At 43.3% G+C, this 21,620-nt stretch overlaps 1 pseudogene; it reads right to left on the bottom strand.

Moving 5' to 3' along the window:
• Positions 1-5,165: 5,165 nt before the first annotated feature.
• Positions 5,166-6,611, bottom strand: LOC147986774 (amino acid permease 6 pseudogene; annotated as a pseudogene).
• Positions 6,612-21,620: the final 15,009 nt, after the last annotated feature.

The raw sequence follows: 21,620 nt of genomic DNA, 5'->3' as shown, positions 1-21,620 counted from the left end.
ATGTGGCGCTTTGGCTCATCGTATGATGTATTCACTTCCTTATCTTTTCTTTTTCTCGGTTTGGTAGACATGTCCTTCACATAGATAACCTGTGCCACATCATTGGTTAGGACGAACGGTTCGTCAGTGTACCCAAGATTTTTCAGATCCACTGTTGTCATTCCGTACTATGGGTCTACCTGTACCCCGCCTCCTGACAGATTGACCCATTTGCACTTAAACAAAGGGACCTTAAAATCATGTCCGTAGTCAAGTTCCCATATGTCCACTATGTAACCATAATATGTGTCCTTTCCGCTCTCGGTTGCTGCATCAAAGCGGACACCGCTGTTTTGGTTGGTGCTTTTTTGATCTTGGGCGATCGTGTAAAATGTATTCACATTTATCTCGTATCCTTTGTAAGTCAATACAGTCAAAGATGGTCCTCTGGACAACAACTACAGCTCATCATAAACAGTGTTGTCACCTCTGAGACGTGTTTCCAACCAACTGCTGAAAGTCTTGATGTGTTCACATGTAATCCAGCCGTCGCGCTGCTCTGGGTGTTTGGAGCGCAGATTGTTCTTGTGTTCATCGACATACGGGGTCACCAAGGTAGAGTTCTGTAGAACTGTGTAGTGTGCTTGAGACCAAGAATATCCGTCTCTACATATTATTGAGTCACTTTCAAGAGTGCCTTTTCCAGTCAGTCTCCCCTCATACCGCGATTTAGGGAGACCTATCTTCTTAAGGCCAGGAATGAAGTCAACACAAAACCCGATAACATCCTCTGTTTGATGGCCCATGGAGATGCTTCCTTCTGGCCTAGCGCGGTTACGGACATATTTCTTTAGGACTCCCATGAACCTCTCAAAGGGGAACATATTGTGTAGAAATACGGGCCTCGGAATTACAATCTCGTCGACTAGATGGACTAGGGCGTGCGTCATGATATTGAAGAAGGATGGTGGGAACACCAGCTCAAAACTGACAAGACCTTGCACCACATCACTCCTTAGCCTTGGTACGATTTCTGGATCGATCACCTTCTGAGAGATTGCATTGAGGAATGCACATAGCTTCACAATGGCTAATCGGACGTTTTCTGATAGAAGCCCCCTCAATGCAACCGGAAGCAGTTGCGTCATAATCACGTGGAAGTCATGAGACTTTAGGTTCTGAAACTTTTTCTCTGGCATATTTATTATTCCCTTTATATTCGACGAGAAGCCAGTCGTGACCTTCATACTGAGCAGGCATTCAAAGAAGATTTCTTTCTCTGCTTTCGTAAGAGCATAGCTGGCAGGACCTGTATACTGCTTTGGAGGCATGCCGTCTTTTTCGTGCAAACGTTGTAGGTCCTCCCGTGCCTCAGGTGTATCTTTTGTCTTCCCATACACGCCCAAGAAGCCTAGCGGGTTCACGCAAAGGTTCTTCGTCACGTGCATCACGTCGATTGAAGAGCGGACCTCTAGGTCTTTCCAGTAGGGTAGGTCCCAAAATATAGATTTCTTCTTCCACATGGGTGCGTGTCCCTCAGCGTCATTCAGAACAGCTAGTCCATCGAGACCCTTTCCAAATATTACGTGTAAATCATTGACCATAGCAAGTACGTGATCACCGGTACGCATGGCGGGCTTCTTCCGGTGATCTGCCTCGCCTTTGAAATGCTTACCTTTCTTTAGACATTGATGGTTGGTCGGAAGAAATCGACGATGGCCCAGGTACACATTCTTCCTGCATTTGTCCAGGTATATACTTTCCGTGTCATCTAAATAGTGCGTGCATGCGTGGTATCCAGTGCGTGCATGCGTGGTATCCTTTATTTGTCTGTCCTGAAAGATTACTGAGAGCGGGCCAATCGTTGATGGTCATGAACAGCAACGCCTTTAGGTTAAATTCCTCTTGTCTGTGCTCATCCCACGTACGTACACCGTTTCCATTCCACAGTTGTAAAAGTTCTTCAATTAATGGCCTTAGGTACACATCAATGTCGTTGCCGGGTTTCTTAGGGCCTTGGATGAGAACTGGCATCATAATGAACTTCCGCTTCATGCACATCCAAGGAGGAAGGTTATACATACATAGAGTCATGGGCCAGGTGTTGTGATTGCTGCTCTGCTCCCCGAAAGGGTTAATGCCATCCGCGCTTAAAGCAAACCATACGTTCTTTGGGTCCTTTGCAAAGTCATCCCAGTACTTTCTCTTGATTTTTCTCCACTGCGACCCGTCAGCGGGTGCTCTCAACTTCCCGTCTTTCTTACAGTCCTCACTGTGCCATCGCATCAACTTGGCATGCTCTTCGTTTCTGAACAGATGTTTCAACCGTGGTATTATAGGAGCATACCACATCACCTTCGCAGGAACCCTCTTCCTGGGGGGCTCGCCTCAACATCACCAGGGTCATCTCGTCTGATCTTATATCGCAATGCACCGCATACCGGGCATGCGTTCAGATCCTTGTATGCACCGCGGTAGAGGATGCAGTCATTAGGGCATGCATGTATCTTCTCCACCTCCAATCCTAGAGGGCATACGACCTTCTTTGCTGCGTATGTACTGTCGGGCAATTCGTTATCCTTTGGAAGCTTCTTCTTCAATATTTTCAGTAGTTTCTCAAATCCTTTGTCAGCCACAACATTCTCCGCCTTCCACCGCAGCAATTCCAGTACGGTACCGAGCTTTGTGTTGCCATCTTCGCAATTGGGGTACAACTCTTTTTTGTGATCCTCTAACATGCGATCGAACTTCAGCTTCTGCTTTTGACTTTCGCATTGCGTCCTTGCATCGACAATGACCCGGCGGAGATCATCATCATCGGGCACATCGTCTGGTTCCTCTTAATCTTCAGCAGCTTCACCCGTTGCAGCATCATTGGGCACATCATCTGGTTCCTCTTGATCTTCACCAGCTCCCCCCATTGCAGCATCACCGTATTCAGGGGGCACATAGTTGTCATCGTACTCTTCTTCTTCGCCGTCTTCCATCATAACCCCTATTTCTCCGTGCCCCGTCCAAACATTATAGTGTGGCATGAAACTCTTGTAAAGCAGGTGGGAGTGAAGGATTTTCCGGTTAGAGTAAGACCTCGTATTCCCACATTCAATGCATGGACAACACATAAAACCATTCTGCTTGTTTGCCTCAGCCGCATCGAGAAACTCATGCACGCCCTTAATGTACTCGGAGGTGTGTCTATCACCGTACATCCATTGCCGGTTCATCTGCGTGCATTATATATAATTAAGTGTCCAAATTAATAGAAATTCATCATCACATTAAAACCAAAGTACATACATAGTTCTCATCTAACAACATATAGCTCTCCAGAGCATCTAATTAATTAAACCATACATTGAAACTATGTAAAACATTTCAATGTGAAAACAAATGTGATCATAATTGCAACCAAGGTAACAATTGATCCAACGGCATAATGATACCAAGCCTCGGTATGAATGGCATATTTTCTAATCTTTCTAATCTTCAAGCGCACTGCATCCATCTTGATCTTGTGATCATCGACGACATCCGCAACATGCAACTCCAATATCATCTTCTCCTCCTCAATTTTTTTAATTTTTTCCTTCAACAAATTGTTTTCTTCTTCAACTAAATTTAACCTCTCGACAATAGGGTCGGTTGGAATTTTCGATTCACATACATCCTACATAAATAAAATCTATGTCACGTTGGTCGGCATAATTTTCATAAACAATAAATGAACCAATAGTTATAAAGATAATATATATACGACATCCGAATCATAGACAGGACGAGGGCCGGCGGGGGTGGATACCAAAACCATCGCACTATATAAGATGCAATAATAAAAGTAAGAAAATAATACAAGTATCTATGTAAACATACAAGTAAGAATATTTTTTCCTTTCAGAAAGAAGATAAGAACAAGAGGCTCACCACGGTGGTGCCGGCGATGAGCTCGGCGCGGGTGATCGACGGCGGTGAAGACGGGGACGGTGCGTGACGGACCGCTAAACCTAGACAAATATTAAGGAAAATGGAGTTTGGAGATCGAGCTTGGAGAGGAGAAAGCTTAAGTAGTGTGGCTCGGGCATTCCATCAAACACCTTGTGTGCATAGGAGGTGAGCTAGAGCACCACCAAGCCCTCTCCCCCTCGGCAAGAAAAAACAGAGCAGTGTGCTCTGCTCTTACGCGAGAGGGTATATATAGGCACCTCATTGGTCCCGGTTGGTGGCTTGAACCGGGACCAAAGGGGGCCAGGAGCGAGGCCCATTGGTCCCGGTTCGTCCCCCCAACCGGGACCAAAAGGTCCAGACGAAATGGGACCAATGGCCCACGTGGCCCGGCCGGCCCCCTGGGCTCACGAACCGGGTCCAATGCCCCCATTGACCCCGGTTCTGGACTGAACCGGGACTAATTATGGGCTGACCCGGCCTGGACCTTTGCCCCTTTTTCTACTAGTGATATCTGAGAGTATGGGGTAGGGACCTTCTTATACTGTCTTTTCAAAGAGTCCACCACTTATACAAATATAAGATTCCTAGTCTTTTCCACTAGTTTCCGGGATAGAGTCCAGATCAAATTACCAACCACGATCATATTTGTCTGTTAACAGATTCTACCCGTTATGTCCCGGAGCACGCGTTTGTGAGCAACGCGTCATAATAAAGTGTAAATTCCTTTAATTACGGAGATCAATATTACGGTTGTAATCTAACTATATGATCTAGCTCCTTCCAGTCATCAGTGTATCCGGGTAGTCTTTCCAATATAAACAATATATTGTATCCCACTGATAATCGACCAGCTTCTTTAAGCATATTTTACTTAAGTACATTCCAACAAGTGATAATTCCACGATAATCATGTAAAGTAATTCCATGCACAAATACATGTATATCATTCCATAATGAGGTATTCCGAATATTTAGTAATTCCTAATAATTTGAATATAGTTGCAGGACACATAATTCCAACACCGTAATCTTCCGTGCGTCTAGGTTTATCGAAGTTTTAATATTACACATGCATTTCTCCTGCATGATTAGAAAAAAGTAAATATCCTTTTCTCGGTTTATCTAAATGCTTCATATGAAACGCACAAATGCACAAACAACAAGTTTTCCAGAGAAGGCTTTGCACACAAAAAAAGAAGTTAACAAAGCTTTTTTTTATCGAAAAACTAAGCACTTCGATCTGTTCACAACTTGGTCTTGAACGGCACATAGTTTTTGAGCGATTGGGTGATCCCCTGCACGGACGCCACAGTCACGCCCACCGTCACCGCGAAACACACGAAGCTCAGGCTCTGCAGCGCCACCCACTTCCACGAGGACCTCTTCACTTTGCTCTGCCGGATGTACATCTCCACGGGCAAGTACACGGTGAGCGGCCAGAACCCGAGCGCGCCGAGGAGGCCAAGGATGTCGTTGAAGAAGGGCAGCAAGATGGCAAGCACTGTGCTCACGACGACGAACGCCGTCCTCCACGCCAGCCTGAACATGTTGATGCTGAACTTGCCGGCACCGAAGGGATGGTACCGGCGGACGACGAAGTCCGATTCCGGCCACCGTGCCGCGGCCCAGCTCTCCACGGCCGCGTAGATGGGCTGGCAGTAGACCTGGTAGGCGCCGACGAGGTGCACGACGATGCAGACGTTGGCGAAGTCGATAAGCCAGAAGGGCTCGTAGAAGCCGAAGCCGGTGAGCATGTTCCCGGGCGCCGCGTTGCCGAAGGCGGCGTAGCCCAGGCAGCCGCAGAGCATGTAGAAGGCCGTGGTGGTGGAGACCCCCATGAGGTTCGCCTTCCTCATCGTCTTGTTCTCGGCCGGAGGCGCCTTCACCGTGTCCTGGATTTCTATGAGGACCATGGAGTACGAGTAGGCGAATGCGATGTTGCCGAGCGCTTGCAGTGTCAGCCATATCTTCTGCGCCGAACTTGCAACGTCTACCCCAATGGCAGTGCCACCCATGGTCGTCTTGCCGGTAGGGCCTGATATGGTCTGCGCCAAGGAGAGCCCAACGCCGATCGTGGAGTAGGAGAAGGACATGACCGCGGCGAGGATCGACAGCCACGCCATCCCGTGGAGGTTGGGGAGCTGGGAGAAGACGACCTGGGAGACCCCGAACACGACCATGTACATGGTGGTGTACACGCCGCAGTCGGCAGAGTGGCCGCCCTTGTGGAAGCAGTTGGCCTTGTACAGAGCGGCGGCGCTGGTCGACGCCGTGATGGTGTACCCGATTGCGGTTCCGACGAGGTTAACGTACTGGCAGAGGCCGCAGAACCACACTTGCCCGCTGCCTAGGTAGGACTCGACGGCCTCCATGTAGGTGTAGTTCCTCTTCCCGGCGACGGCGTCCCCGCTGCGGTAGCAGTCGGTGAGGAGCACGGAGGTGTAGTACGTGACGCCGGCGAAGACGACGAGCATGGCCGGCCCGGCGACCCAGCCGAGCTGCGCCATGGACCAGGGCAGGGACAGCACGCCGGAGCCGATCACCGCCGTTATGATGTGCGCGCTCGCAGTCCATACCGTTCCCGTTCTCCTCGGCTTGCCGTCGTCGTCGACGGAACCGTCGCCGGTGATCCGCAGACTCTGCTCCGCCGGCAGTCCCCCGATCTCGACATCGACGTCTGCTAGGGCCATCTCGCGCGCTTCAACCCGTCTGGGGGAGTAGCGATGCGCGCACCGGGCAGCATCTTATAACAGCAGGATGATTACTCCGTGTTCCGTCTTCGGTCGATCAAATTGCCTAAACCGACTCGGATCGGATTTGATTTGTTCCCGGGCCTCATCTTCTTAACTCTGAAGCACGCAACTGCCCTCGACGGCGGTGGTCGGCTGCACGCAGTTACATGTCCATGTGACACATACGTAACCTGTCCTTTTTCCCATTATGTTTGCCTTTTTATTTCTTCGTTACATGAAAGATTTTCTTTGCCAGTTCGATAAAAAAGATTTTCTTTGCAATAAAAAAATTGGAAGACTGATGAGAAAAACAAAGATGGAGCAAGTTGTTACGAGCACAAAGCCTAATCCTATTTGTAGTATTCTAGGCGCCGGTCGACCCGCCCAAATTTCGGCCGGTCGCCGCGCGTGCGTACGATTGGCGTCTCTGCACCGTTGAATCCTCCATCGTCTCCTTCCTTGAGTACCATGCGTTCCTCACTTGCTCAAAAATTGAGTCGTCGCAGGCGGCCGCGTCAGGAAGAGAGCGACGGTGAGCAGCGCTGAACCCGTCATAGATATGTGCCCACCAACCCTCAAATCATCGCCGGCTCTTCAACACTCGACGTGTTGTCGCCACCCTCACAGAGCTGGTGCATCGCTGTTGAGGAACATAGTAGTTTCAAAAAAAATCATACACCCACGCAAGATCATAGTGATGCATAGCAACGAGAGGGGAGAGTATCGTTCACGCACCCTCGTAGACTGTAAGCGGAAGCGTTATGAGAACGCGGTTGATGTAGTCGAACGTCTTCACGATCCGACCAATTCAAGTACCGAACGCACGGCACCTCCGAGTTCAGCACACGTTTAGCTCGATGATGTCGCACGAACTCCGATCCAGTAGAGCTTCACGGGAGAGTTCCGTCAGCACGACGGCGTGATGATGGTGAAGACGTTGTTACTGACGTAGGGCTTCGCCTAAGCACTGCTACGATATGATCGAGGTGGATTATTGTGGAGGGGGGCACCGCACAAGGCTTGGAACAATCAACTTGTGTGTTCTAGGATGCCCCCTGCCCCCGTATATAAAAGAGCAAGGGGGACTCCCCTTGCCTACTCCTACTAGGAGGAGGAAAGGAAGGAGGAGAGGGAGAATGAAGGAGAGGGAGGAAAGGGGGGCCCGTCCCCCTAGTCCAATTCGGTTTGGGCTAGGGGGGCCGTGCGCCCTACCTCCTCTCCTCCACCACTTGGCCCATGAGGCCCAATACTTCTTCCCCGTATTCCCGTAACTCCCCGGTACTTCGAAAAATACCCGAATCATTCGGAACATTTCCAATGTCCGAATATAGTCGTCCAATATATCGATCTTTACGTCTCGACCATTTCGAGACTCCTCGTCATGTCCCCGATCTCATCCGGGACTCCGAACTACCTTCGGTACATCAAATCACATAAACTCATAATACCGATTGTCACCGAACGTTAAGCGTGTGGACCCTACGGGTTCGAGAACTATGTAGACATGACCGAGACACGTCTCCGGTCAATAACCAATAGCGGAACCCTTCATATTGGCTCCTACATATTCTATGAAGATCTTTATCGGTCAAACCGCATAACAACATACATTGTTCCCTTTGTCATCGGTATGTTACTTGCCCGAGATTCGATCGTCGGTATCTCAATACCTAGTTCAATCTCGTTACCGGCAAGTCTCTTTACTCGTTTTCGTAATGCATCATCCCGCAACTAACTCATTAGTAGCATTGCTTGCAAGCCTTATAGTGATGTGCATTACCGAGAGGGCCCAGAGATACCTCTCCGACAATCGAAGTGACAAATCCTAATCTCGATCTATGCCAACTCAACAAGTACCATCGGAGACACCTGTAGAGCACCTTTATAATCACCCAGTTACGTTGTGACGTCTGGTAGCACACAAAGTGTTCCTCCGGTAATCGAGAGTTGCATAATCTCATAGTCATAGGAACATGTATAAGTCATGAAGAAAGCAATAGAAGTAAACTAAAACGATCAAGTGCTAAGCTAACGGAATGGGTCAAGTCAATCACATCATTATCCTAATGATGTGACCCCATTTATCAAATGACAACTCATGTCTATTGTTAGGAAACATAACCATCTTTGATCAACGAGCTAGTCAAGTAGAGGCATACTAGTGACACTCTGTTTGTCTATGTATTCACACATGTATTATGTTTCGGGTTAATACAATTCTAGCATGAATAATAAACATTTATCATGAAACAAGGAAATAAATAATAACTTTATTATTGCCTCTAGGGCATATTTCCTTCAGTCTCCCATTTGCACTAGAGTCAATAATCTAGATTATACAATAATGATTCTAACACCCATGGAGCCTTGGTGCTGATCATGTTTTGCTCGTGAGAGAGGCTTACTCAACGGGTCTGCAACATTCAGATCTGTATGTATCTTGAAAATCTCTATGTCTCCCACCTGGACTTGATCGCGGATGGAATTGAAGCGTTTCTTGATGTGTTTGGTTCTTTTGTGAAATCTGGATTCGTTTGCCAAGGCAATGATAACCCATAAGTATAGGGGATCGCAACAGTTTTCGAGGGTAGAGTATTCAACCCAAATTTATTGATTCGACACAAGGGGAGCCAAAGAATATTCTCAAGTATTAGCAGCTGAGTTGTGAATTCAACCACACCTGGAAACTTAATATCTGCAGCAAAGTGTTTAGTAGCAAGGTAATATGATAGTAGTGATAACGGCAACAAAAGGTAACGGTAGTAAAAGTAATGTTTTTGGTATTTTGTAGTGATGATATCAATAGCAACGGAAAAGTAAATAAGCGAAGAACAATATGTGGAAAGCTCGTAGGCAATGGATCAGTGATGGAGAATTATGCCGGATGCGGTTCATCATTTAACAGTCATAACCTAGGGTGACACAGAACTAGCTCAAGTTCATTGATATAATGTAGGCGTGTATTCCGAACATAGTCATACGTGCTTATGGAAAAGAACTTGCATGACATCTTTTGTCCTACCCTCCCATGGCAGCGAGGTCCTTACGGAAACTAAGGGATATTAAGGCCTCCTTTTAATAGAGAACCGGAACAAAGCATTAACACATAGTGAATACATGAACTCCTCAAACTACGGTCATCATTGGTAAGTATCCCGATTATTGTCACTTCGGGGTTAACGGATCATAACACATAATAGGTGACTATAGACTTCCAAGATAGGATCAAGAACACTCATATATTGATGAAAACATAATAGGTTCAGATCTGAAATCATGGCACTCGGGCCCTAGTGACAAGCATTAAGCATAGCAAAGTCATAGCAACATCAATCTCAGAACATAGTGGACACTATGGATCAAACCCTAACAAAACTAACTCGATTACATGATAGATCCCATCCAACACATCACCGTCCAGCAAGCCTACGATGGAGTTACTCACGCTCGGCGGTGAGCATCATGAAATTGGTGATGGAGGATAGTTTATGATGACGATGGCGACGGATTCCCCTCTCCGGAGCCCCGAACGGACTCCAGATCAGCCCTCCCGAGAGGTTTTAGGGCTTGGCGGCGGCTCCGTATCGTAAAACGCGATGATTTCTTCTCCCTGATTGTTTCTCCCCGAAACTCAATATATGGAGGTGGAGTTGGAGTCGGAGAGGCAACAGGGGGCCCACGAGGTAGGGGGCACACCCCCACCCTCGTGGAGAGACGGTGGGCCCCCTGGCCTTCATCTTTGGCAGGTATTTTTCTTATTTTCTAAAAAGTGTCTCCGTGAAGTTTCAGGTCATTCCGAGAACGTTTGCTCCTGCACATAAATAACACCATGGTAATTCTGCTGAAAACAGCGTCAGTCCGGGTTAGTTTCATTCAAATCATGCAAGTTAAAGTCCAAAACAAGGGCAAAAGTGTTTGGAAAAGTAGATCCGTTGGAGACGTATCAACTCCCCCAAGCTTAAACCTTTGCTTGTCCTCAAGCAATTCAGTTGACAAACTGAAAGTGATAAAGAAAAACTTTTACAAACTCTATTTGCTCTTGTTGTTGTAAATATGTAAAGCCAGCATTCAAGTTTTCAGCAAAGATTATAACTAACCACATTTGCAATAACGCATAGGTCTTAAGTTTACTCATATCAATAGCATAATCAACTAGTGAGCCATAATAATAAATCTCGAATGACAACACTTCCTCAAAACAATCATAATATGATATAACAAGATGGTATCTCGCTAGCCCTTTCTGAGACCGCAAAACATAAATGCAGAGCACCTTTAAAGACCAAGGACTGACTAGACATTGTAATTCATGGTAAAAGAGATCCAGTCAAGTCATACTCAATGTAAACTAACAGTAATGAATGCAAATGACAGCAGTGCTCTCCAACTGGTGCTTTTTAATAAGAGGATGATGACTCAACATAAAAGTAAATAGATAGGCCCTTCGCAGAGGCAAGCAAGGATTTGTAGAGGTGCCAGAGCTCGGTTTTGAAACAGAGGTGAATAATATTTTGAGCGGTATACTTCCATTGTCAACATAACAACCAAGAGATGGCGATATCTTCCATGCTACACACATTATAGGCAGTTCCCAAACAGAATGGTGAAGTTTATACTCCCCCTTCCACCAACAAGCATCAATCCATGGCTTGCTCGAAACAACGAGTGCCTCCAACTAACAAGAGTCCCAGGGGGAGTTTTGTTTGCAATTATTTTGATTTAGTTTGCATAAAGCATGGGACTGGGCATCCCGGTGACCAGCCAATTATCTCGTGAGTGAGGAGCGGAGTCCACTCCTCTTGACAATAACCCGCCTAACATGGAAGATATGGACAGCCCTAGTTGATACATGAGCTATTCAAGCATATAAAACAGGATATTTATTTGAAGGTTTAGAGTTTGGCACATACAAATTTACTTGGAACGGCAGGTAGATACCGTATATAGGTAGGTATAGTGGACTCATGTGGAATAACTTTGGGGTTTAAGGAGTTTGGATGCACAAGCAGTATTCTCGGTTAGTACAGGTGAAGGCTAGCAAAAGACTGGGAAGCGACCAGCTAGAGAGCGACAACAGTCATGAACATGCATTAAAATTAATCAACACCGAATGCAAGCATGAGTAGGATATAATCCACCATGAACATAAATATCATGAAGGCTATGTTGATTTTGTTTCAACTACATGCATGAACATGTGCCAAGTCAAGTCACTTAAATCATTCAGAGGAGGATACCACCCTATCATACCACATCATAACCATTTTAATAGCATGTTGGCACGCAAGGTATAATCAAGCATGGCACAAGAAACTATAATCTCTAATTGTCATTGCAAACATGTTTATTCATAATAGGTTGAATCAGGAACGATGAACTAATCATATTTACAAAAACAAAAGAGGTCGAGTTCATACCAGCTTTTCTCATCTCAGTCAGTCCATCATATAACATCATAATTGCCTTTCACTTGCACGTTCGAATGATGTGAATAATTATAATAGTGCACGTGCATTGGACTAAGCTGGAATCTGCAGGCATTCAATAAACAGGAGAAGACAAGGCAATATGGGCTCTTTTGTCAGATCAACAATAATGCATATAAGAGCCACTTCAACAATTTAATTATGGTCTTCTCCTATCGACCCCCCAAAAAAAGAAAAGAAATAAAACTATTTACACGGGAAAGCTCCCAACAAGCAAAAGAAGAACATGAAATCTTTTTGGATTTTCTTTTTAATTACTACTACAAGCATGGAAATTAAACTAACTAAAAGTTACAACTAATTTTTTTTGGTTTTTCTTAAGGTTTATTAAACACACAAGAAGAAAGCATAAAAAAGGAAAATAAACTAGCATGGATGATACAATGAAAAAGTATGAGCACCGACATCTAGCAATGAGTGTGTGAACATAAATGTAATGTCCGTGGGAAATACGTACTCCCCCAAGCTTAGGCTTTTGGCCTAAGTTGGTCTATGGCCACGGCTGGCCTGGCGGATATCCATAATAATAGCTGCTGGGGTCGTACTGCGATGCAGCAGCTATCGCCTGCTGAGCCGCAACGTGGCGACGAGCGGCCCCCTCTCTCCTCTCGTACTCATCTGCCTCCTCTCTGGTAATAGTATATCCTCCTCTTGCCTGATAATCAAAGAAGGTAGGAGCAGGGAGAGTAATATGGACAGCGCGGCTTCTGTCAAAGATTAGTCGATACTGGAGAGGTGATTCGTTCCTCTCAACAAACTGGTGGTGAACCATAGCATTAAAATCTAGATAAGCAGGAGGTAATTCAATATCATCTTCGCGTATGGCTATACCAAGAAAATTAGCTATGCGAGTTGCATAAATTTCACCAAAGAAATCTCCATTAAGTCTATTAAGATGCAACCTACGTGCAACAATGGCTCCCAAATTATATGATTTGTCTCCTAACACAGCACTCCTAAGAATACTAAGATCGGGGACACACATGTGACATGCCTCATCTTTACCATTAATGCATCCACCGATGAAGAGAGCAAAATAATTTATAGCAGGAAAGTGAATGCTCCCTATGGTAGCTTGTGTAATATCTCTAAATTCCCCCATAGTTATTCTAGCAAGAAAATCTCTAAATTCAGATTTGCGAGGATCCCTTATACTACCCCATTGTGGAAGTTTGCAAAAGGTGGTAAAATCCTCTAAGTCCATAGTGTAAGATTTATCATAAAGATCAAACAGGACAGTTGGAGAATTACGTGAAGTTGAAAATTCAAACCTCCTCACAAAGGTACTGGTGAGATAGTGATACTGGCTGCACTTCTCTTCCTCGAAGCTCACAAGATCAGCGTTACGCAAATATGCGTTAAATTCTTCCTTAATTCCTGCTCGATCCATGAAGTTCTCAGAAGGCCATTCACAAGGATGCACTGGAGCGTCTCTTGGTGGCTCTTCATCAGCATCACGCATTGCAAGCCTGGGTCCTTGCTTCCTTGAAGAACCACCTTGGAACATTTTCCTAAGCATTTTTCTTCCTTTGAAAAATTCTGAAATTTTTAGTAACTTCAAAATAAAAGTAAACCAAACTCAATAATATTGATAACAACTACTCCTACAAGTGCCTAGGGCCTATATCATGCATCAAAACTACTTTTGACCATATAAATTTGACATGCAAGCTCAAGAACAGGGTCACCTAAACAGAAAAAATTTGCAATGAATAAAACACTAGAACAAAAACTAATTGGACCAATGGAGGAGTCACATACCAAGGAACAATCTCCCCAAGCAGTTTTGTGAGAGGTGCTTTGAGAAAGGAGATCGAAAATGGCTGCAAGATGAACTAGAACTCGTGCTTGAGCTGGTTATTCGTGTTTGTGGGAGGAAGATGAAGCGTGTGGGTGCAGGAATAAGTGGAGGAGGGCCACCGTGGGCCCATAAGGCAGGGCGCGCCCTCCACCCTCGTGGGCAGGTGGTTGACCCCCTGGTGTGTTCTCAGTTCCATAAATCCTGAAATATTCTAGAAAAAATCATATTTAAATTTCAGGGCATTTGGAGAACTTTTATTTTCGAGGTATTTTTATATTGCATGGATAATCACATAACAGATAGAAAAATATTTATTTTAATTTTATTTCATATAAATAACAGAAAGTAAAAGTGGGGTACAGAAGGTTGTGCCTTCTAGTTTCATCCATCTCATGCTCATCAAAAAGAATCCAATAACAAGGTTGATCAAGTCTTGTTAACGAACTCATTCCGAATAACATGGAACCGGAGAAATTTCGAATAACACTATGTTACCTCAACGGGGATATGCACATCCCCAATAATAAGAATATCATATTTCTTCTTGATAGTAGGAAGAGGGAATTCAAAACCTCCAAATATGAACTTGAGGTTGTTTCCTCGAAAAGTGTACCGTATGCTCATTACTATTAACATGAAAAGTGACATTGCCTTTAGTGCAATCAATAACAGCCCCTGCAGTATTCAAAAAGGGTCTTCCAAAAATAATAGACATACTATCGTCCTCGGGAATATCAAGAATAACAAAGTCCGTTAAAATAGTAACGTTTGCAACTACAATAGGCACATCCTCACAAATACCGACAGGTATACAATTGATTTATCAGCCATTTGCAAAGATATTTCAGTAGGTGTCAACTTATTCAAATCAAGTCTACGATATAAAGAGAGAGGCATAACACTAACACCGGCTTCAAGATCACATAAAGCAGTTTTAACATAGTTTCTTTTAATAGAGCATGGTATAGTGGGTACTCCTGGATCTCCGAGTTTCTTTGGTATTCCACCCTTAAAAGTATAATTAGCAAGCATGGTGGAAATTTCAGCTTCCGGTATCTTTCTTTTATTTGTAATAATATCTTTCATGTACTTAGCATAAGGGTTGGTTTTGAGCATATCAGTTAATCGCATACGCAAAAAGTTAGGTCTAATCATTTCAGCAAAGCGCTCAAAATCCTCATCATCCTTTTTCTTGGATGGTTTGGGAGGAAAAGGCATGGGTTTCTGAACCCAAGGCTCTCTTTCTTTACCATGTTTTCTAGCAACAAAGTCTTTTTTATCATAATGTTGATTCTTTGATTGTGGGTTATCAAGATCAATAGCAGGTTCAATTTCTACATCATTGTCATTACTAGGTTGAGCATCATCATGAACATTATCATTAACATTATTACTAGTTTCAGGTTCATTACCAGATTGTGTTTCAGCATCAGAAATAGAAATATCATTTGGATTCTCAGGTGTTTCAACAATAGGATCACTAGAAGCATGCAAAGTCTTATCATTTTTCTTTTTATTCTTTTTAGAAGAACTAGGTACATCTATGTTTTTTCTCTGAGAATCTTGCTCAATTCTCTTAGGGTGGCCTTCAGGATACAAAGGTTCCTGAGTCATTCTACCAGTTCTAGTAGCCACTCTAACAGCATAATCATTATCTTTACTATTCAATTCATTGAGCAAATCATTTTGAGCTTTAAGTACTTGTTCTACTTGAGTGGTAACCATAGAAGCATGTTTACTAATAAGTTTAAGTTCACCTTTAACATTGGCCATATAATCACCCAAGTGTTCAAGCATATTTGAATTGTATTTCAATTGTCTACCAGAATAAGCATTAAAATCTTCTTGCTTAGCCATAAATTTATCAAACTCATCTAAACATGGGCTAGCAAACTTAGTAAATGGGATTACAGCTTTATCATATCTATAGAGAGAATTTACCTTCACTACCTCTGTCGGGTTATCAAGACCATGTGTTTCTTCAATAGGTAAAGGATTAAGATTATATGTTTCTTCAACAGGCGGTAAATTAAGACCATGTATTTCTTCAATAGGAGGTAAATTCTTAACATCTTCAGCTTTAATACCTTTTTCTTTCATAGATTTCTTTGCCTCTTGCATATCTTCAGGACTGAGAAATAGAATACCCCTCTTCTTCGGAGTTAGTTTAGGAATAGGCTCAGGAATTGGCTCCGGAGGTGTCCAATTATTTTCATTTGTCAACATATTATTCAACAGAATTTCAGCTTCATCCGGTGTTCTTTCCCTGAAAACAGAACCAGCACAACTATCCAGGTAATCTCTGGAGGCATCAGTTAGTCCATTATAAAAGATATCAAGCATTTCATTTTTCTTAATAGGATGATCACGCAAAGCATTAAGTAATTGGAGAAGCCTCGCCCAAGCTTGTGGGAGACTCTCTTCTTCAATTTGCACAAAATTATATATATCCCTTAAAGCAGCTTGTTTATTATGAGCAGGGAAATATTTAGCAGAGAAGTAATAAATCATATCCTGGGGACTACGCACACAACCAGGATCAAGAGAATTAAACCATATCTTGGCATCACCCTTTAATGAGAACGGAAATATTTTAAGGATGTAAAAGTAACGAGTTCTCTCATCTTTAGTAAACAGGGTAGCTATATCATTTAATTTAGTAAGATGTGCCACAACAGTTTCAGATTCATAACCATGAAAAGGATCAGATTCAACCAAAGTAATTATATCAAGATCAACAGAGAATTCATAATCCTTATCAGTAACAAAGATAGGTGAAGTAGCAAAAGCAGGGTCAGGTTTCATTCTAGCATTTAAAGATTGCTTACTCCATTTAGCTAATAATCTTTTGAGTTCATTTCTATTTTGGCAAGCTAAAATAGCTAAAGAAGCTTCTTTATCAAAGACATAAACCTTAGGAATAACAAGTGATTCTTCATCATCACTTTCATCAGTATCATCAAATTCAATATTTTCAATCTCTCTAGCCCTAGCAAGTTGTTCATCAAGAAAATCACTAAGTGGCACAGTAGTATCAGGCATAGAGGTAGTTTCATCATAAGTATCATGCATAGCAGAAGTGGCATCATCAATAACATGCGACATATCAGAACGAATAGCAGAAGCAGGTGTAGGTGTCGCAAACTTACTCATAATAGAAGGTGAATCAAGTGCAGAGCTAGATGGCAGTTCCTTACCTCCCCTCGTAGTTGAGGGATAGATCTTGGTTTTTGGATCTCTCAAGTTCTTCATAATGATAAGCAGATATATATCCCAACTGACTCAAAGAATAGAGCTATGCTCCCCGGCAATGGCGCCGGAAAATAGTCTTGATAACCCACAAGTATAGGGGATCGCAACAGTTTTCGAGGGTAGAGTATTCAACCCAAATTTATTGATTCGACACAAGGGGAGCCAAAGAATATTCTCAAGTATTAGCAGCTGAGTTGTCAATTCAACCACACCTGGAAACTTAATATCTGCAGCAAAGTGTTTAGTAGCAAGGTAATATGATAGTAGTGATAACGGTAACAAAAGGTAACAGTAGTAAAAGTAACGTTTTTGGTATTTTGTAGTGATGATATCAATAGCAACGGAAAAGTAAATAAGCGAAGAACAATATGTGGAAAGCTCGTAGGCAATGGATCAGTGATGGAGAATTATGCCGGATGCGGTTCATCATGTAACGGTCATAACCTAGGGTGACACAGAACTAGCTACAGTTCATTGATATAATGTAGGCATGTATTCCGAACATGGTCATACGTGCTTATGGAAAAGAACTTGCATGACATCTTTTATCCTACCCTCCCGTGGCAGTGGGGTCCTTACGGAAACTAAGGGATATTAAGGCCTCCTTTTAATAGAGAACTGGAACAAAGCATTAACACATAGTGAATACATGAACTCCTCAAACTACGGTCATCATCGGTAAGTATCCCAATTATTGTCACTTCGGGGTTAACGGATCATAACACATAATAGGTGACTATAGACTTCCAAGATAGGATCAAGAACACTCATATATTGATGAAAACATAATAGGTTCAGATCTGAAATCATGGCACTCGGGCCCTAGTGACAAGCATTAAGCATAGCAAAGTCATAGCAACATCAATCTCAGAACATAGTGGACACTATGGATCAAACCCTAACAAAACTAATTCGATTACATGATAGATCCCATCCAACACATCACCGTCCAGCAAGCCTACGATGGAGTTACTCATGCACGGCGGTGAGCATCATGAAATTGGTGATGGAGGATAGTTTATGATGACGATGGCGATGGATTCCCCTCTCCGGAGCCCCGAACGGACTCCAGATCAGCCCTCCCGAGAGGTTTTAGGGCTTGGCGGCGGCTCCGTATCGTAAAACGCGATGATTTCTTCTCCCTGATTGTTTCTCCCCGAAACTCAATATATGGAGGTGGAGTTGGAGTCGGAGAGGCAACAGGGGGCCCACGAGGTAGGGGGCACACCCCCACCCTCGTGGAGAGACGGTGGGCCCCCTGGCCTTCATCTTTGGCAGGTATTTTTCTTATTTTCTAAAAAGTGTCTCCGTGAAGTTTCAGGTCATTCCGAGAACGTTTGCTCCTGCACATAAATAACACCATGGTAATTCTGCTGAAAACAGCGTCAGTCCGGGTTAGTTCCATTCAAATCATGGAAGTTAGAGTCCAAAACAAGGGCAAAAGTGTTTGTAAAAGTAGATACGTTGGAGACGTATCAGGCAATTGCACCAGTATTGTCACAAAAGATTTTCATTGGACCCGATGCACTAGGTATGACACTTAGATCGGATATGAACTCCTTCATTTGCTACTTCCGATGCAGCTATGTACTCTGGTTCACAAGTAGATCCTGTCACGATGCTTTGTTTAGAACTGCTCCAACTGACAGCTCCACCGTTCAATATAAACACATATCCGGTTTGCGATTTAGAGTTGTCCGGATCAGTGTCAAACCTTGCATCGACGTAACCATATATGGCGAGCTCTTTGTCACCTGCAAAAACGAGAAACATATCCTTAGTCCTTTTCAGGTATTTCAGGATGTTCTTGACCGCTGTCTAGTGATCCACTCCTACATTACTTTGGTTCCTCCCTGCTAAACTAATAGCAAGGCACACATCAGGTCTAGTACACAACATTGCATACATGATAGAGCCTATGGCTGAAGCATAGGGAACACTTTTTATTTTCTCTCTATCTTTTGAAGTGGTCGGGCATCGATTCTTACTCAACTTCACACCTTGTAACACAGGCAAGAACCCTTTCTTAGCTTGATCCATTTTGAACTATTCAAAACTTTATCAAGGTATGTTCTTTGCGAAAGTCCAATTAAGCGTCTTGATCTATCTCTATAGATCTTGATGCTCAATATATACGCAGCTTCACCGAAGTATTTCATTGAAAAACTCTTATTCAAGTATCCTTTTATGCTATCCAGAAATTCTATATCATTTCTAATTAACAATATATCGACCACATATAATATTAGAAATGCTACAGATCTCCCATTCACTTTCTTGTAAATACAGGCTTCTCCAAAAGTCTGTATAAAACCATATGCTTTGATCACACTATCAAAACGTTTATTCCAACTCCGAAAGGCTTGCACCAGTCCATAAATGGATCGCTGGAGCTTGCACACTTTCTTACCACCCTTTGGATCAATAAAACCTTCAGGTTGCATCATATACAACTCTTCTTCCAGAAATCCATTCAGGAATGCAGTATTTGCATCCATTTGCCAAATTTCATAATCATAAAATGCGGCAATTGCTAACATGATTTGGACGGACTTAAGCATCACTACGGGTGAGAAGGTCTCATCGTAGTCAACTCCTTAAACTTGTCGAAAACCTTTCGCAACAAGTCGAGCTTTGTAGACAGTAACGTTACCGTCAGCGTCAGTCTTCTTCTTTAAGATCCATTTATTCTCGATGGCTTGCCGATCATCAGGCAAGTCAACCAAAGTCCACACTTTGTTCTCATACATGGATCCCATCTCAGATTTCATGGCATCAAGCCATTTTGCAGAATCTGGGCTCATCATCGCTTCCTCATAGTTCGTAGGTTCGTCATGGTCAAGTAACATGACCTCCAGAACAGGATTACCGTACCACTCTGGTGCGGATCTTACTTTGGTTGACCTACGAGGTTCGGTAGTAACTTGATCTGAAGTTTCATGATCATCATCATTGACTTCGTCACTAATTGGTGTAGGTGTCACAGGAACCGGTTTCTGTGATAGACTACTTTCCAATAAGGGAGCAAGTACAGTTACCTCATCAAGTTCTACTTTCCTCCCACTCACTTCTTTCAAGAGAAACTCCTTCTCTAGAAAGGATCCATTCTTAGAAACAAATGTCTTCCCTTCGGATCTGTGATAGAAGGTGTACCCAATAGTCTCTTTTGGGTATCCTATGAAGACACATTTCTCCATTTGGGTTCGAGCTTATCAGATTGAAGCTTTTTCACATAAGCATCGCAGCCCCAAACTTTAAGAAACGACAACTTTGGTTTCTTGCCAAACCATAGTTCATAAGGCGTCGTCTCAATGGATTTAGATGGTGCCCTATTTAACGTGAATGCAGCTGTCTCTAAAGCATAACCCCAAAACGATAGCGGTAAATCAGTAAGAGACATCATAGATCGCACCATATCTAGTAAAGTACGATTACGACGTTCCGACACACCATTATGCTGTGGTGTTCCGGGTGGCGTGAGTTGCGAAACTATTCCGCATTGTTTCAAATGAGAGACCAAACTCGGAACTCAAATATTCTCCTCCACGACCATATCGTAGAAACTTTATTTTCTTATTACGATGATTTTCCACTTCACTCTGAAATTCTTTGAACTTTTCAAATGTTTCAGACTTATGTTTCATTAAGTAGATATACCCATATCTGCTCAAATCATCTGTGAAGGTGAGAAAATAACGATACCCGCCGCGAGCCTCAACATTCATCGGACCACATACATCAGTATGTATGATTTCCAACAAATCTGTTGCTCGCTCCATAGTTCCGGAGAACGGTGTTTTAGTCATCTTGCCCATGAGGCATGGTTCGCAAGTACCAAGGTATTCATAATCAAGTGATTCCAAAAGTCCATCCGAATGGAGTTTCTTCATGCGCTTTACACCAATATGACCTAAACGACAGTGCCACAAATAAGTTGCACTATCATTATCAACTCTGCATCTTTTGGCTTCAACATTATGAATATGTGTATCACTACTATCGAGATTCATTAAAAATAGACCACTCTTCAAGGGTGCATGACCATAAAAGATATTACTCATATAAATAGAACAACCATTATTCTCTGATTTAAATGAATAACCGTCTCGCATCAAACAAGATCCAGATATAATGTTCATGCTCAACGTTGGCATCAAATACAATTTTTAAGGTCTAAAACTAATCCCGAAGGTAGATGTAGAGGTAGCGTGCCAACTACGATCACATCGACTTTGGAACCATTTCCCACGCGCATCATCACCTTGTCCTTAGCCAATCTTCGCTTAATCCATAGTCCCTGTTTCGAGTTGCAAATATTAGCAACAGAACAAGTATCAAATATCCAGGTGCTACTGCGAGCTTTACTAAGGTACACATCAATAACATGTATATCACATATACCTTTGTTCTGTTGGAAATATGCCCTAG

The sequence above is a fragment of the Triticum urartu genome, chromosome 2A (assembly GCF_056163025.1).
Source record: "Triticum urartu cultivar PI428250 chromosome 2A, HENAU_Tu73, whole genome shotgun sequence".
In the NCBI taxonomy this organism is placed as follows: Eukaryota; Viridiplantae; Streptophyta; class Magnoliopsida; order Poales; family Poaceae; genus Triticum; species Triticum urartu.
This window is presented reverse-complemented; position numbering and strand designations above follow the sequence as displayed.